At 39.1% G+C, this 18,326-nt stretch overlaps 1 protein-coding gene across 2 annotated transcripts in view; it reads left to right on the top strand.

Moving 5' to 3' along the window:
- The window catches only part of YES1 (YES proto-oncogene 1, Src family tyrosine kinase), a 61,301-nt gene that overhangs the window by 18,859 nt on the left and 24,116 nt on the right, over window positions 1-18,326 (top strand). The gene's annotated exons all lie outside the window — the stretch shown is intronic.

The raw sequence follows: 18,326 nt of genomic DNA, 5'->3' as shown, positions 1-18,326 counted from the left end.
GGAAGCCCCCAGGAATAGGGAAGAAAATACAGGTTTCCTAGTGTTAGTCACCATGTGTCAGGCAGCTCCTGGCCACATAGGAAGTTGAGCGGCTGAAATGTGGCTGGTCCACATTGAGACGTGAAATACACCCAGATTGTGAAGACTTGATAGATAGAAAGAATGTAAATAATTCAGCTGTTTTTGTTGATACAAGTTGAAGTGGTAATATCTTGGGTATGTTAGGTTAAGTAAGATGTTATTACAGTTAATCTCACCTGCTTGTTTTTCGCTGCCCTTTCCCTAATCAGGGATCGAACCCCAGGCCTTCAGCCATGGAAGCTAAGAGTCCCAACCGCTAGACTGCCAGGGAATTTCCCTATTTTTTCACCTTTTTTAATGTGGCTGCTAGAAGATTTAAAGTTACGTTTGTGACTCACATCGTTGCTCTGTAGCCAGGCTGCCTGGGGCTATCTTTGATTTTGGGCAAGTTACATAATCTCTATGCCTCAGTTTTCTCATCCTTAAAGGAAAATAAAAAGTAGCGTTTAACTCACAGGGTTGTTTTAAAGATGAAGTGGGTTATCGTGTGCCTAAGTACTCAGTACTTAGTACTTGGTGACAAAGTACTTAGTACTAAGTGCCAGTACTTAGTACCTGTCATACAGGTATTGAATGCCCCATGCTGTCTGTCACTGTTCCCAGTAAGAGTGCATGCTGCCTGAGTACTGTGGCTTTGTTTTGTTCACTGCTGTAACTCTACTTTTAAGGCTCTCAATAAGTGTTTTTTGAACTAATGAATGAATATGGAGAATTTTTGAGTAACCTAGGTGATGATCTGGAAGGAGGATTCTTGATTACCCAGTGTTTGTTGAAAAGACATTTAGAACTAAGAAAATTGCATCCCTAAAAAGACAAATGGCCTCACTCTCTTAGAAAATCTCTATACCAAAAATATTAGAAAAATCAAAAGACAAATTAGATATATTTTGAGATTAAAAAGTAGAAAGTATACATTTTATTATTTGCACTGCATTTTCTGGGCTGGTCTAGACTCTCAGTAAAAATTCTAAGTCTGAAAAAAAACAAACTGCAGTCAGTGGTCACATCTGGTGATGGGCAAGGATAGAGTGCTGCTATGGTTGTTGATGGCTGGTATTTTAAGGGCTTTTAAGTGCAGGTGCTTTCTCAGAAAACTCTTAATTTGCTGGGGACTGATATTTGTTAGCAGCCCTCCCAAGAGAAGATTCTTGAGAGTGGGAAGATTGGCCTGACTCAGAAACGCTTCACTAGATCTTTCCCTGTTTCCCCAGCTTGTTCCATAGCGACTCCACCCCAGTGTCAGGTACTGGATGTCCGTAAAAAGTAAGAAGGAAACTTCTCGAAGCATCCAGAGATTAAGGAGCATAGTCAGTCAGTCGTGCCTGACTCTTTGTGACCCCATGGAGTGTAGCCTGCCAGGCTCCTCTGTCCATGGGATTCTCCAGGCAAGAATACTGGAGTGGGTTGCCATTTCCTCCTTCAGGGGTTCTTCCCAACCCAGGGGTTGAACCCAGGTCTTCCACATTGCAGGCAGATTCTTTACCGTCTAAGCCACCAGGGAAGCCCAGAAGAGCATACAACTAATTTCTTCTTGACAAGTGTCAGGTAATTTACCCATAACATATTTAACAGTTTTTTCATAGACTTTTTGACAAGGTTTTCATGCTTATTGATTTATTTAGGTCTCCTGTCTTTTAACTGAGTTACTAACTGTTTTTCTTCTTTTTTTTTTCTTGTTTTTTTAGCTGAATTAATTTTATTGATTTCCATTTGCTGAGATAGTCACCTCTTTCATCTAATTGTTAAAACTTTATTAGAAAAGAGTTGTACAAGGTTTCTGTTTATAGTTTTTTCAAATCCTCTGTTGCTCTAGTATTCTCACACCTAAAACTGTACTCTCCCTTTTCACGTTTGGATTAAGATGAAATCTAGTGATTTATCGATTTCATTGATTTTTATTTGTAAATCGCATTTTAAGTTTTTCCATTATAATAAATAAAGTTAAAAGAAAAATTAATTAGAAATAGCAGGAAAAGAAATCTCAGCATGATTTACAAATAAAAATCCTCTTTTTGGGTTTCTAGTGGCTACTTGGGCTTTCCTGGTGGCTCAGATGGTGAAGAATCTGCCTGCAATGTGGGAGACCTAGCTTTGATCCCTGGGTCAGAAAGTTCCCCTGGAGAAGGGAATGACAACCCGCTCCAATATTCTTGCCTGGAGAATTCCATGGACAGGGGAGCCTGGAAGGCTAGAGTACATGGGGTCACAAAGAATCGGACATGACTGAGTGGCTTTCACTTTCACTTGGTTTTGTTTTTCCGTGAGTTTTAAGTAGTTTATTTGTAGTAATTCCTTTTTAGTAGTAGGTGTGTAAGGCTATGAATTTTGCTGTGAATACAGCCTTGGTTGTAGCTTACTGATTTGGTAGGAAGTTGTTATTCCTTTTATTTTATAATTTCAGTTTTTGTTTCTTCCTTAAAGCAAGTATTGGATCATGAAAAGCTTTATGTATTCATCTTATTTAGGAAAACTTGAAATAGGAAAACTTGAAAAAATGCTTTTTGTGTACCATTTCTTTATGTTTTATAGCATATAGTATTCTGTTGTCAATACTTAAAAATGACAACAGGAGAAAATTGTGTCCAGTCAAAAATCATTAATGCAATGTGTAGTTAACTTGTTTCATGGAATGTTAAATATCCATGCATAGGAATAAGGGGTTAGTCATATACTTAACAATGGTGGCTCTCATCGTTGCTTAAAAATGAGTGCCTGCTCATCACCTGGGGCTGTCTGTTAAAATGTAGACTCCTAAGTTCTGCTTCTAGAAATTCCAATTCAGTAAACCTGGGTTCAGAGCAAGGAATTTCATTTGTAATAAATACCTCAGACCATTGTCTTGCAGGTAGTATGGAAAAATAGTAAATAGAGACACACTTATACAACTTGAAACTTTAAAGATGTTTGGTTTGACAGCGGTAAGCCTGGAGCTCTGGAGTCTTACTGCCTGACTTGCTGTGTGATCTTGGACAAGTCACGTAACCCTCTGTGTATCAGGTTTTGCATCTGTACAGGAAAGTAACAGTAATTGTTTTTTTTTAAGTGTTTTGAAAATTAGGTGAGATAATCCATTTTAAGTGTAAGCACAGTAGCTATAACATACTGTTCAATGAATGTTAGCTCTCTTTGAAATTATCATTGTCATCTAATCAGAAACATATTTTTACTTGTTTATGATTAAATTCGTTCATTATTTTGCCTATATGCTTAATCAGGCAGCTGTTTCGGTATATTACCTTATGTATATTACATATTTTACTCATTTATTAAATATAAAATGTAGTAAATGTGTATAGTATTAGATATACAAAAAATTTGAATGTCTTTACCTATTCTTGATTTGCTACATTATTGATTTTTGTTTTAGTAATTGATAATTAAATACATAGCAATTCAATACTTTTCTATTTGGGGCAAAACAATGTAACATCTCATTTGAGTTTTAATTCACTCAAAAATGCAAAAATGGTTTAGAAATTGTTGGAGGGTTTTGATACGTTTAAAGATATAATTTTAAAACAGAAAAACAAGCTATACATTTTTTAGAGTATTTAGTATTTAAAGCGTTTTAGATTATGCTATTTAAAAGTATATTCTTAGAGGGAAATTTAGCAGTATGTAATCAGTTTTTAAAAAGCTTAACTTTTGACTCACTTATGAAAACCTTTTCTATCAAAATAGTTATGTACAGTCATTTCTCATTATTTGCAGTGGTTACATTCTAGAAAGTCACCTTGAACACTTATTTAGTGAATACTGAACCATTGCTCCTAGAGGAAATAAATACAAGGCTAGGTTCCTATAAGCCCCTGGTTACATTTTGTCAACTGATCAATGTATGATCTGTTTCATGTGTGCTTCTGTGTAAAGACACACCTTATTTAATGTATATTATTGATTCAGTAACCTTGAACATACAAATAGCTCTATAACTTGGTTCTAAATGAAGCTTATCCAGCACATTTTCTCCAAAAGGCACACCACAGCCTTCTTGTGCTTAGAAACAGTAGAATCACTTCAGCAGTAGCGCCTGGGATCCTGTTTTAAACAGTGATGGGACTTCCCTGGTGTTCCAGTGGTTGAGACTCCAGGCTCCCAGTGCAGGGGGGCAGATTCAGTCCCTGGCTAGGGAACTACGATACCCCATGCTGTACAGTATGGCGTTAAAAATAGAAAGTGACATCACCAGCAAAAAACACAAAAAAGCAAAAAAGAAAAGTGGCACTAGATAAGCTGTGGAAAGGATACCGGTTTACAGTATGAGAGCTTTGTTTGCCCTGAGTTGGGGAGGTATAGATCTGGCAACTCATTTTTCACAGCTCTGCTCATATCTGCAAAAATCTACCAAAGCACCAAAAGTTATCGTTGGTTTGGCAGTTGGCAATAAATCTGAACAAGCAGGTTATTTTGCAAATGTGGAATCCATGATAATGAGGATTTATTAATGATGACATTTTTATAGTAAATGTTTTATTGCCAGTGTGGCAATAAGAAATAATAAACCTTTGTAGTCTGTTTTGCATCATTAGTTATTGAGATCAGAAGTTCAGGAAGTTAGAAATAGAGTAATTCTTTTTATATATGCTGATATCACAGTTTTTATTCATATAAAATTTAAAATCAAAGAAGTGTAACTTAAAATTTGACTAAGTACTAATATACTGTTATTGGAGCTAATTCATTTGAGTAAAATAATGCTCTCTAAATGTTAATAGTTTCACATGATGGAATAAGCCCCTAGCATTTTGATTGCTAAGACTCTCATTTTCCAGGACCTTCTCTACCATTTCATTGGTTAATGCGGGAACTGCTGTTCCTGGTGGTGATCCCACCTCTTGGCTGTAGAGACCAACCCAGAGGCAGGTAGATGACCCAATAGGGGCCAGAGTCCTTTAAGAATTTGAAATTGATACTGAGAACCCTCTGGCTCTAAAATGAAGATTGTAACAGTGGAACTGATGACATCCATGTTCTAGCACGTGAAGAGCCCAGAAGCCATTGTGCCACAGGAGAAAGGATGAGACAGATCAGGTGAAAGAGAGAAACTGGGACAAATACAGGAAGGGGCTGGAACAGAGAGGGGATGAATAGGCAGGGAGGAGAAGAGGAGGTGAGGAAAGAAGACGGGTGTTGGGAGAAAGTGAGCAGAGAGAGGAGAACCCAGGAGGAAGAGAGAAAAGGAACAAAGTAACTGTTTATGACTTGGGCTCCTGATTCTAGCTTTTTTTCTTACGACCTTGAGTTGGATTTCCTGAGATACTGCTGTAACGTTTATTTAGAACCCCCATTTTGCTTAATCTGTCTCTGGTTAGTTCTGTCCTTGTAGCCAGAGTAGTCTTAACTAAAGCGAACATTTGCTTTTGTCAGGGTACTGGTAGCTGTTCTACATACAGTATCAGCTAATTCTCGCAACCTTGCAAGATAGGTATCATTCCTCTAGAAAAACGAGGGAACCTGGCTTTAAGAGATATGAAATAATTTGATCAAGGATCCCAGAAGCTACAAAGAAATAGAACCAGAATTGAAATGTATGTCTAATCCCAAAGTCAATTCTTACTCACTCACTAAAGATATTTATTGGCCATCATTTGTGGGCTAGACACTAGGCCAAACTACAGCAGAGACCCGCAGGCAGTGGCAATTTAGTACATGCTTTGGGGAAGGAAAGAAATATAAGAGCATATGAGAGGTCAGGGAAGATGCCTCAAACCTTTAAGAGCCAAAGGCTGAGTAGTCATTGAGCCGACCATGAGGGGAGAGGTAGATTGTAGCAAGCATTTATGAAAAGAAAATGGTGCATTTGAGGATCTTAAAAAAAAATTCATATGTGGAGAGCAAGGACATGGTTGGAAAGAGATGAGCCCAGAGAGGTAAATAAAGCAAATCCTGCAAGGGCTTCTATTTCACATTAAGGAATTTAGACTTTATATTGGGAAGAGTATTGGACAGGGACTTTGAGGGCTCCTAATAGATTTTTCTTCAGAAAACACAAAACATCCTTCATACTACACCCAGAAAAGACCGGAGAAACTCCGGAGGCAGTGAAGAAAACTTTTGCAATAATCCAGACAGTAAATGATTAATAGCCAAGAGAAGCAGTAATTAGTTGAGGGGAGGGTGGAAGAATGTTGGAGATTACAGGGTATATGGTCAGTTAGTAGTGACTGACTGGATATGTGGGGCCTGGGAGGGGTGTGAGTTAAGAATGACTCTTGGATGTCTGACTGAGGCAGTGGAGTGGACTAGAACAGTGTACTCACCATTCACAGAGAGAAGGAAGAGTGGACTTGGGTGGGAAAGATGGCAGGTTCCATTTTGAGCGTGATGAATTTGAGATCCCTGGAAGACAGCTGTCCCAGTTAACAAAGCCTCCTGCAGAGTGGATATTTTGACTAGTGGCTATAAAGACTATAGAACTAGTCTTTCATCTTCACCCTTCATGTTTCTGGAGGGGAATGTCTGTAGGTATCTAGTGAATTCTGATACTTTAGAGAATCTGAAAGAGACTTTTCCATTAATATATAAAAAAAAATAATGTCATGTTCACCTCCAGCAAATCACTAGAAAGTCATTGCTTGTCTTTGCTATTCTACTGTGTAATTACCACTATTCTGTAGACTTCTATTTTTAGAAGAAATAACAGGCCTATTTAAAGGCACAATTGGTACTTCACATATCCTTTTACCTAGTAGATATGTAGAGATTTGTATTAGCTTTTGTTTGCTTCAAAATCAATGCCAAGAAAGAGAAAAATAAACATTTGTTAAGTACATACTATATGACAAAAACCATAGTTAAAAAAAATTATTGCTGACAGGGCAGAATTTTCTTCGTGGTAGTTAAAATTTTATTTAAAATCTTTTTAACATATTTGACAATTCACATTTTGAAACAAGCATTTTAAAGCAAAGTAAACTGCTTGCTTCATGGAGTAATATAGCATCTTGTTCGAGAAGGGATGTTAGGTAGCAAAATAAGCTAAAAAGGACAGGGTTTTAAAAGAAGGTTATAATTCTTCCATACATCTAATATTATTTCAGAATAAGCAGTTGTTTTAAATAAAGAGTGGTTTTAAACCTGCGTAATATGTACATGCTACAGTTAAATTCTTAGATAGCAATAGAATGTATTTTTCAAAACTTCTCTCTCACTGCTAGAAATGCTGCTAGCCTGAGTTTGAGAGGCAAGGACACAGCTTCTGCTTATTGCCGATAAAAGACTCTGATTTCACAGAGTTCAAGACATGCACCAAAGGGTGTCAAAGATCAGAAAGGTTCCAGGTCTCTAAGGGTGGAAACAGGTTAAACTGACTCACTTCTTGCCTTGCTTCCCTGAACTCTTCCTACGTTCCTCCTCCTGTGACTTATTTGAATGTTTGAAACACACCTGACTATTCCTGTTACTTCTGTTGCCAAAAGCTCCCTCTCTTCAGGTCTGTGTTCATTTCATCTTTACAGTTGTGTGTTTTATTTACCAGTTAAACTTTGCAGTTTTAAATCTATTGACTAAAACAGGCACTGAAACTCAAAATATTGTTACAGCAGAAGCATAGTGGAAAAAAATTATTACAGGAATTTGGAGAAAGCAAGAGAGTTGTAGGTCAGTTTTATAAACTGATGTTTCTAAGAATGTGTGTGTATCTAATTTCTTGACTCTTAAAAAGATCAGCAGAAGAGGTATATACATTATTGTAGAAATAGTTGTATGATATATTTTCAAGGTTTAAAACCACAATGCAAAAAGAATCCATACAATGTCTGAGGAGCATTTAAATTCCATAAGAACTTGAAAGTAGTATCTAATTGTTTACTGTAGTTCCTAGGTCAAAAATCTTGACAAAGAACAGTAGGTAAGGCATGAAAACCTGAGAAGATTAAAAAAAAATTTTTTTTTAAGAGTTGACTGAATTTGTGGAAAGAATGATGCTTCTAAATACAAGTAATAAATATCTTGGGGCTTCCCATTAATTTGTAATTTGTTACTATATTTCCTAACACAATACATTTTAAGTGTTCTTTACATCAGGTCCTTATGGTTGATCCTATGCCAGACTTCATTAAAAGAAACCATTGGGAGTAACCCAGAATTTAGAATGACTTGGCTTTTTCTTTAAGGTCACTTGTTTGTGTATCTAAAGTACAAAAAAAGGGGGAAAAAAGATGGTAGAAGATTGCTGTCAGTGAGACTGCAAGCTCAGTTTTCCATTGCTCACACTTTCTATTCTCCTTTGACTCTTGGAAAATTAAGTTCTTTGTTTGCTTTTACTAAACAGAGTGCACGCCCTTCAGCAGTGTGATGTTTCCTCCTCTCCGTCTGTTTGCTATTCTTTTGTGTCCTGCTTATCTTCTGTACTTTATGCTAAAGGGAGGGGATTTAAAAATGAAACTCAGAAAAGATCACTGAATGTGTTTATAATCTGTAGAGCACGGGGACAAGTGAGAGCTGTTTACCCCCTTGCTGGACACAGCGTGTAATATCACAGGTGGTTAACCTGCAAGAGTTAGTTTATAGAAATAATATACATTAACAATTTTTTTTTTTAGTTCAAAAATGTAAGTCATCGAGAATGTTTAGTCACTATCACTAGTAATAAAACAACACTGTTATGGTGGAGAGGGGTGGGTTGCAGTTTTCAGAGTCAGTAGATTTGTGTTGTGGGTGGAGCAGTGAGGCTGACTGCCAATAATGTTATCATGTTTGTAGCATTTTCTGACGGGCAGATATTTAATAACTTGTCAAAGAAGAGAAAATGTTATGCTCAAGCACCCCCAGAGGCTGTATGGGTGGGGGAAAGAGGGCAGCCTAACATTTAGACCCAATTCCCTAGCTGTGCTCACTTCTGGCTTCATCTCCTTGGGCAGGTGACTTCATCCACCCAGACTTCAGGTTCTTCAAATAAAGGATGTGGATATTATACCTACTTTCCCCCCTCTGTAACATTAGGATTATTATGGGATCAAATTGAATAATAAAAAAATACTCTTGAAACACGAAACACTGTCAAAGTGTAAAATATCATCAAAACAAAATACCCTAACAATGTGAAGTGCTGCTTGCTAATGACTGAGCTGGATGTGTTTTACAGACCATCTCAGATTTGCTCCAGCTCTACGAAACATGCTGTTACAAAGCAGATTCTGATACCCTGTAGGTAACCCTGATATGTAAGTGCCTGATACAAATTTGAAAAACTTCTGACTTATGGAATTGATAAAGAAATGGAAAACCTACAAGTATTTCTAGAATGCTTGCTATGCTTGGCCCTTTTGAGAGAAACAAATGTTAGGCAAGTTGTTGAAAAGAATATGTCAGAATCAAGTTACGATTCAGTGATTTATTCTTTCAGCAAAAGTTAAATGAATACTCATGCATCTAAAGCAGTTTGTGTTAAGCAGAAGGAAGTAGAAGATCTTTGTAGTATAGGCTCTCTTCCCTGTTGCTGTCTCTTCTGGCCTCATCTTTCCCCTTCTTACTTTTCCAGGTTGTACTTAAGCACCAAACTAGGATTTCAAAAGCCCACTTTGTTCTCCCCTATCTGTGAGCTTTTGCACATCCTGTTGCACATCCTCTGCCTAAAGGACAGTCTCTGCTCTCTGATTCGAATAGTAAAATCTGATTGGCTTTTTTGTATCCCCCAACCCCAGATCTGTATTTTGGAACATTAGCAGGTGGTTGGAAAAGTAAATTGGGGAAATTAAGGAGTTGGGTTCTTATTCTCTAGGTAGTAGGAAGCCATTGAAAGACTTGTCCTGGACAAGGTTCTAGGCAGAGGTTTCCTTTATAAAAGTTATTCACGTCAGAACCTCCTTTGGTTGGATATGGGACCCTTTGTGGCCCCATGGACTGTAGTCCACCAGGCTCTTCTGTCCATGGGGTTTCCCAGGCAAGAATACTGGAGTAGGTAGCCATTCCCTTCTCCAGGGGATCTTCCCAACCCAGGGGTTGAACCCCAGTCTTCTGCATTGCAGCCATTAATGGGTTTCCTTGATGGCTCAGATGGTAGTCTGCCTGCAATGTAGGAGACCCAGGTTCAATCCCTGGGTGAAGAAGATCCCCTGGAGAAGGGAATGGCAATGCATTCCAGTATTCTTGCCTTAGAAATCCCATGGACAGAGGAGCCTGGTGGGCTACAGTCCCTGGGGCCACAAAGAGTCAGGCAGGACTGAGTGACTAACACTTTCACTCTTTTCTAGGTTCTGGAAATACAACAGAGAATGCCTTATAGATCAATAAGAAAAAGAGACAGTCCTGTACAGAAGTGAATAAGTGTTTTGAATAGACATTTCACAAAAGAGAAGTGGCCAATAAACATACGAAAAGGTGCTCACTTCATTAATGATTATGAACATGAAATTTAAAACACAGAGACCACTCGCTACACACTCATCAGAACAGATACATCTTGAAAGATTGAAAATGCCAAGTATTGGTGAAAACGGGAAGCACTGACAACTCTCCTTATCTGCTGATGGGATTATAAATTGCTGCAGCACTCTGGGAACACTGAGCCAGCAGTCTGCTGTCAGGTGTATTTCCAGTAGGACGGTTGCTGGTAGTTAAGTCACGTTTCTTGCTCCGGGTGATAAGTACATTGGTGTTTGGTTTGTGCTCATTCATTGAGCTGTACGTTTGTTATATTTACTTTTCTGCATATGTGTTATACCTCAGTAAAATTAAAAAAAAAATCTTATATTCTGGAGGGGAAAGCCAGCATTATCCTTAGAGTCATTACCATCATAGCAAACATTAGTGGTTATTATATGCCAGCACTGTTGTAGGCACATTACATATATTAACTCATTTAATCCTCGCAGTAACCCTTGAGTCTTGCTTTTATTATTCACATTTTACAGATGAGGAAACTGAGGCACAGAAATGTTGAGTATCTTGCCAAAACTCCCACGGCTGCTGAGCAGTGGACTCAGACTTTGAACTCAAACATTCTGTTTCTAAAGTCTGTGTTCCTAAGCACTGTGCTGTACATCCAGTAAACAAACAACAGAACAGTCTGTGCTCTCAGCCCTATGTTTTCTATAGTGTCAGTGCTATCAAAAAATAAAGCAGGTTAAAAGGGGAGTAGGCAGTGCTCTGGGGAGTGTTGCATTGCTGCTTTATGTAGGGTGGTCAGAGACCTTCTTGAGAAGGTGATCACAGCGCAAAGACCTGAGGAGGCTGAGGGGCGAGCCAGGCAGATATGCAGCTGAAGAGCTTTCCAGGCAGAGAGAAGAAGGTGCAGTGGCCCAAGATGGGGGTTGCTTGGCCCGTCTGAAGGACAGCAAGGCCGTGGGGCAAGTAAGGGCAGAGCTGTGGGAGATGGCGTAGGAGAAGTGTTGGGAGCTCCATAGTGGGAGCTTGAAAGCCATCGTGAGAACTTGGGCTGTTATTCTGAGTGCGACGCAAGGTCTTGGACGGATTGTGGCATAGAGTGATATGAAATGATTTGTAATCGAAAAGGCTAGCTTGGGCTTCCTTGGTAGTCCAGTGAGTGAGAGTCTGCCTGCCAATTCAGGGGACTCAGGTTTGACCGTGGTCCAGGAAGATTCCACATGCCTCAGGGCAGCTAAGCCCGTGCACCACAACTACCGAGCCCATTAGTCGCAACTCGAGAAAACCCAGGCGCAGCGACAAAGACCTGGTGCAGCCGAAAGTAAGTTAGTATAATACTTAAAAAAGAAAGAAAGAAAAGGCTAGGTCTGATACTTTGAGAAAAGCCTGTGAGGGAGTGCAACAGCAGGGACAGGGCAACCATCTCGGCAGTTGCAGGAATTCCATGTTGTTGTAGATAATTCACCTTCATTGCTGGTGGGGATGCAGAATCAGTCACTATGGAAACCGGTTTAGTAGCTTCTTATCATCATGCTTAACTTTATATGATCAGGCAGTTCCATTCCTAGGAGTTGATGGAGACGAGGAGGGGAGAGGTGGGGGAGAAGGGCACATATCTACCCTCCCAAAGACTCGTGAGGGACTGTTTTCAGCCACTTTATTTATAACAGCCCCAAACTGGAACAACCCAAATAGCCATCAGCAAGTGAATGGATAAACAGTTATGGTATGTGGTGGGCTTCTACGTAGCAGTAAAAATTAATGAACTACCTCTATAGGCAACAATATGGAAGTATCTCAGCTACACAGTGCCTGGTAAAGCGTTGGTGGTACAGTGCTGGGCATAGCTGCCTCCACAATGGCTAGTTAACATGCCAGACACAAAGACGACTATATATAAAATTATTCTATTTATATGGAACTCTAGAAAAGATAATCTGTAGTTAGAGAAAACAAACCAGTGCTTGCCTGGGGTTGGGGGGTTAGGTTAATAGGGTACAACAGAATCTTTTGGGGGTGATTGGAATATTCTATATTGTAATTATAGTATGGACCACACAGTTATAATAGACATTTGCCAAAACTCAAATGAACTATACACTTTCAATGGATGCGTTTTATTGTATGTAAATTATACCTTAAAGTTGATTTAAAAAAATTTTTTTAAGAAAGACTATCTGATAGGGTCTAAGGGAAGAAATTTCCATAATTAAATTTTAAATTCATATTTATCAGAAAAATCTTAAAGTAACAACATTCAAATTGAGGTAAAGCCTTCTTTTTCAGCAAATATTTGTGCACCTTATGCTCAAGCAAATATCAGTATGAAATTGTTGCTTAGAAAAGTTTTTTTAATTATATTTTATTTATTTGGCTGATATACCAGGTCTTAGTTGCAGCTTGCTGGATCTTTAGTTGTGGCATTCAAACTCTTAGTTGCAATATGTGGGATCCAGTTCTCTGACCAGGGATTGAACCCAAGTCCCTTGCATTGGGAACATGGGATCTTAGCCACTGGGCCACCAGAGAAATCCCCCCCAAAATATAAGTTTACCTTTATAGACTATAAATTTTACAGATTTATATAAATACTTTGAGGATAGCTCAGACTTTATGTAAATACTTTGAGAGAAGATCAGTTTTTTCGAAGCTGTTGTACCTGGATAGGTTGAAAAGGGATTTAATGTATTAACCATTGTCATGTGATCTGAGTAGTTTATTATTTAAGATCCTTTCAGCTGCAGCTGAAAACCAAACAGGAAAACTGACTTTTAACTTTATCTCACATGATAAGATTTTTGGAGCATTTCTTTGGGTTACTTCATTGAGTTATAGGGTTACACAGTTCAGTACCTGAGCAGCAGCATCAAGGACCCAAGTTCCTTTTCTCCTCCTGCCCTCCCCTTCTCAGTATGTTTGTGTCCTCCTCTGCCACGGGTGTGTTGTAGTCTCAGATTGAGGCGAGAACAGTAGTAACACCTAGGGAATGGAAATGGAATATTTCTGTCTTGTATTCCTTTTTACGAGTGAGAAAAACTTCTGGAAGCCCATGTTCGTGGCTTACATGGTTAATTGGCAAAGGAATAAGACTGTATGAGTGGCTTAAATCAGTCATTATTTACTACCTGAGGCTGGACAAATGGACTTGTCAAGTGGGAGGAAAGTAAACAAAATCAGAGTTCTTTTATCAAAGCAGGAGGAGAATGGCTGTTGAGTAACTGAGTGTCTGTTGAAGTAGGTTACACTGAGACTGTGAAGGACAGGATCTGTGAACTAGACAAAGGAAGCATAGAAAACATTTTGATAAAAAGTGTACGTTCTCTCATCTGAGTCAGTTCTAATGAAGTGGATGAACCTAGAGCCTCTAACACAGAGTGAAGTCAGAAAGAGAAAAACAAATATATAGTAACGCATATAATGTGGAATCTAGAAAGATGGTACTGATGAACCTCTTCACAGAGCAGCAGTGGAGATGCAGACACAGAGAACAGACTTATGGACAAGGGTGGGGGAGAGACGGGAAGGGTGAGATGGATAGAGAGAGTAGCAGGGAAGCTATGCACTAACATATGTGAATAGACAGCCAGTGCGAGTTTGCCGTGTGACTCAAGCATCTGACACTGGGGCTCTGTAATAATCTAGAGCCAGGTGGGCGTGAGGAGGGAAGTTCAAGAGGGAGGGGACATACATACAAATGTTTAACCTATAGTTAAATATACATACATATACAAATAATACATATAATTAACATACATACATATAATTAACCTATAGTTAATTTATGTCAATGTATGACGGAAATCAATATTGTAAAGCAATTATCAGTCAATTAAAATTTTTTAAAAATGTACATTCCCAACTTACGAAGATGTTGCATTCCAGAATTTACCATATTTTCGTGGGCTAGTTATTAAATTTGTTATTCACTTTACTTCAATCTATTCTTTTCATGATGCTAAGAAATGCTCTTGTGAAAGTCATCAGTGAACTCCTGATTATTAATCAGCTGGCCTTTTAAAATCAGTTTAAATGCCATTTGATTTCATGTTGGTCTTTACCCTTATTAGCCATTTTCTTCTTGAAAGTCTTATCTCACTGTTCCCACTTTACTATTCTACTTGTTAAAAATGTGTTAAATACTTCAAACTAACAAAAAGAATTATATGTTACCCACACTTAGCTCATTACCATATTTCTTTTAAGGAAAAAAGAAAAGTGTTACAGAGACAGCTGAAACCCTGCCCCATCTTGAAATCAATGATAATCCTTTCCGGTTTTGTTTTGATATTTATGAAAGCACTCCTGACTCTTAATTGCTGCTTCCTAATTTCCTTGCCTGCTTATCCCTTATCTGTAGGTGTCCTGCAACACTGTATTAATTTTTCACACCCCCCCAAATCTGTACCTTGGGTGAGTTTTATTATCTCCAAAAGGTGTGATAACACTGTGAAAATATTTTCATTTACTTTTTCTCTGGTTTCTGCCTCATTGTGAGTTTTAGATTTTATTATCAATCCCCCACTCGATTTTGCAACATCATTCCCGGCAGGCCCCTAAAACTAACTTCTGAAACTGAACATGTTGGTCCAGAAAAACCTGTTTCTCTTTTCTCTACCTCCGTTATGGTGTTGTTTTCCGTTCAGTTCAAACTAGAAACTTTGGAGTTATCCAGCCCTCTAGCACACAAATAGTCACTACTTTTAAAGTGTCCGATAAATTGTAGGGAGTGCATAAATGACTCCGTTTTCTTCACATCCACCCATAACCAGCCACTCATCTAAACTTGATTATTGTATTTAGTGTTTACCTCTCATCTCCTCCTCACCTTTGGCCCCACAGTATTCCCGCTTTTGTACTTCCTCGCATGGATCATTGCAATAGTTTTATGACTTGACTAACTGCCATCATTATTTCTTCCTAGTCTATAACTCGTACTTCAACCATAGTTATTTTCAAACACATATTTTCTGCTCTTCACCTTTTTAAGGATCTCAACTTTCCAGTGTTCTTGGATAAATCTAGAAGTTATTGCTTAGCAAATAACCCTCCTCTAACTAGCTGCCTGTCCCACCATTCTCAAAAACACCCCCTTACATTTCTGCCATAGAGTTTTCTGTTCCCTGATACACCTTGCTTTTCCATAAGTTGGAGCCATTCTTCACACTTCATTCCTTCTAGAATATTCTTTCCTAAATCTCCAGCCCTTCAAAACCTAGCTCAGTGCCACCATCTGCAGAATTATCTTTCCCAGGCTCTCAAAGCAGAGCTGATAACTTCGATGGTATTCCGGACATGTTCGTATATACCTCTGCTCTGGCATTTTTTGTTTTCACTCTGGCAGTTTTCACATTGTGCATGCATACATGCGTGCTAATTAGCTTCAGTCATGTCCAACTCTTTGCAACCCTGTGGACTATAGCCTGCCGGGCTCCTCTGTCCATGGGCTTCTCCAGGCAAGAATACTGGAGTGGATTGCCATGCCCTCCTCCAGGGTTTTCACGTTGTACAATACTATGATTTTTCTTACACTTACTTGCAACCTTTTTAAAGAAAAAGAACCACTTCTTGCCATCTTTGGCTCCCTTTATAGTGTCTAATAAATATGTTGTTAATAAATAATATATCTGTAAGCTAGTAGCTTGGAACCTGAAAGAGGCTTTCTAAGTATTTTAAATCATGTTATGTTTCTAAGAGAATCCATTAAAATCTTTTAAATACATTTTACACCTGAAGATTACTTACATTTTTAAGTCACATTCCACATTTTTAATTATGTTTCTAAAAGAGGTAGGCAGCAGTGATGGCTCCTGTATATTTGTGACTAGTTGGACCAAAGATTCTGAATTAAGTAAAAGAAACTGGAGGACAGATTAAGAGAAGTAATGGAAAACTGGAAGGGTGAGGGGGAAAAGGATAGAACTTACGGAGAAAGAGTTAAGTTAGGAGTGATGGGGTTTTGGAGGAAGAGTTAATTTAGGAGTGATGTCTTACGGGGAGGAAAGACCTTAACAGAAATCCTGAGTGAAGAAAAATGTGAAAATGAGGAACTAAGAAAGCTGGAAATGGAAATGAGGGTGGGTGAGGGGTGCAGTAACTTCAGTTATGAAATGATGTATTTCAATTGGTTTGTTATCCAATTTAAAGTAAGTTAGCTGGAGAAGGCAATGGCAACCCACTCCAGTATTCTTGCCTAGAGAATCCTGTGGACAGAGGAGCCTGGTGGGCTGCTGTCCATGGGGTCGTACAGAGTCGGACATGACTACAGCGACTTAGCATGCATGCCTTGGAGAAGGAAATGGCAACCCAGTCCAGTGTTCTTGCCTGGAGAATCCCAGGGACGGAGGAGCCTGGTGGGCTGCCGTCTATGGGGTCACACAGAGTCGGACACGACTGAAGCGACTTAGCAGCAGCAGCAGCAACAGCAGGGACCTCAGGCTGCAGGTCCAGGGTCTGATCGCCCCTGGTGACTGCTCTCCCTGTCTATCCTCATGGCCTCTGCTTTCCCTCGAACTCGGAGACCCCGGATTGGCCCATTGTCATGTGCAGCTTTGGGAGCTGGGTGGGGTGGAGTCAGTGTTCTATGGGCCCACGGGCTGCCTGGTCATGGGGGCCATTCTGCTGTGCTGTCCGTGGGCAGTTCTCAGCCGTCCCCTTGAGACTCCCCGACCACGTTTCCCCCATGGACATGAAAAGGAGAGGGAATGCTGTGAACAATGACGTGATTAAATTCTATGACTCAGGTTGGGGGAAAAAAAATAAATAAGTTAGCACCCATTCTGGCTTTCATAATTTTTTCTCCATCATACAACTGCTGTTTTTTTAAAGTCTATGTCATTATTAAAATATTTTCTGAATATTTAGACTTCAGATATTGGTACTATTGAAAATCCTCTATACAGATTTTAAAATATTTTTTGCAGCTTAATGTATTTTGTGGGTATATATTGATTGTTAATTAAAATTCATGCCTTAGCCTTGAGTATTGAGTCAATATTTGCCAATCTGATAAGCAAAAAGGATACCTTTAGAGATTTGCATTTATTTGAAGACTGGGGTGATTGGACATGTCTTCATATGCTAATTGGCCTTTCATGTTTCATTTGTGAATTGCCTCTTGATAGGCATTCAGATTTTTCTAAGGGGATATGTATATTTTCTCATGTGTAAGAGTTGTCTGTATTGTGTGAATGTGTGAAAGTCGCTCAGTCGTGTCCGATTCTTTGCAACCCCTGGACTGACTGTATATATAGTCCATGGAATTCTCCAGGCCAGAATACTGGAGTGGGTAGCCGTCCCCTTCTGCAGGAGATTTTCCCAACGCAGGGATCGAACCCAGGTCTCCCGCATTGCAGGCGGATTCTTTACCAGCTGAGCCACAAGGGAAGCCCTTGTCTATATTAAGAACCTCAGCTAATGTTTATATGGTACATTCCTGTGTTGAGAGAGCAGGTAAGAGCATGAGCAAGTGCAGGGACATTTTCCCTACTTCTCATGTCTCTAGTTTCACTTAAAAGTTTCTGTGCCCATACCTGCCCCCCATCCCCACCCCCATCCCCAAGTTAATCATATATCTCTTCGTCTTTTCCTTCAGGGTTTCTAGAAACTTTCACATTATGCTTTAAAGGCTTTTCTTTTCCAACTACCGCATTATGAACCAACTTACTTTAAATTCCTTCTAACACTTTGAGAAGCAGCTGCCTTTCATGTATTTAGCTTGTCATTCTCTCATAGTGTTTTCAGTAGATATGTAAGCTTCCAGTCCCAGTCATGCTCCTGTACTGAGCTGTACTGTCACGTCTTCCGAATATACTGGTTTTAAGATAGTGATCTAAAGACATTCCAACTCTGAGGTCTGAGACTGTTTCTGTTTTATGGGTAAGATAAGTGAGGAAATGATAGGAGGTAAAGTGGGAAAGATA

Source organism: Cervus canadensis, chromosome 23 (genome assembly GCF_019320065.1).
Source record: "Cervus canadensis isolate Bull #8, Minnesota chromosome 23, ASM1932006v1, whole genome shotgun sequence".
In the NCBI taxonomy this organism is placed as follows: domain Eukaryota; kingdom Metazoa; phylum Chordata; class Mammalia; order Artiodactyla; family Cervidae; genus Cervus; species Cervus canadensis.
This window is presented reverse-complemented; position numbering and strand designations above follow the sequence as displayed.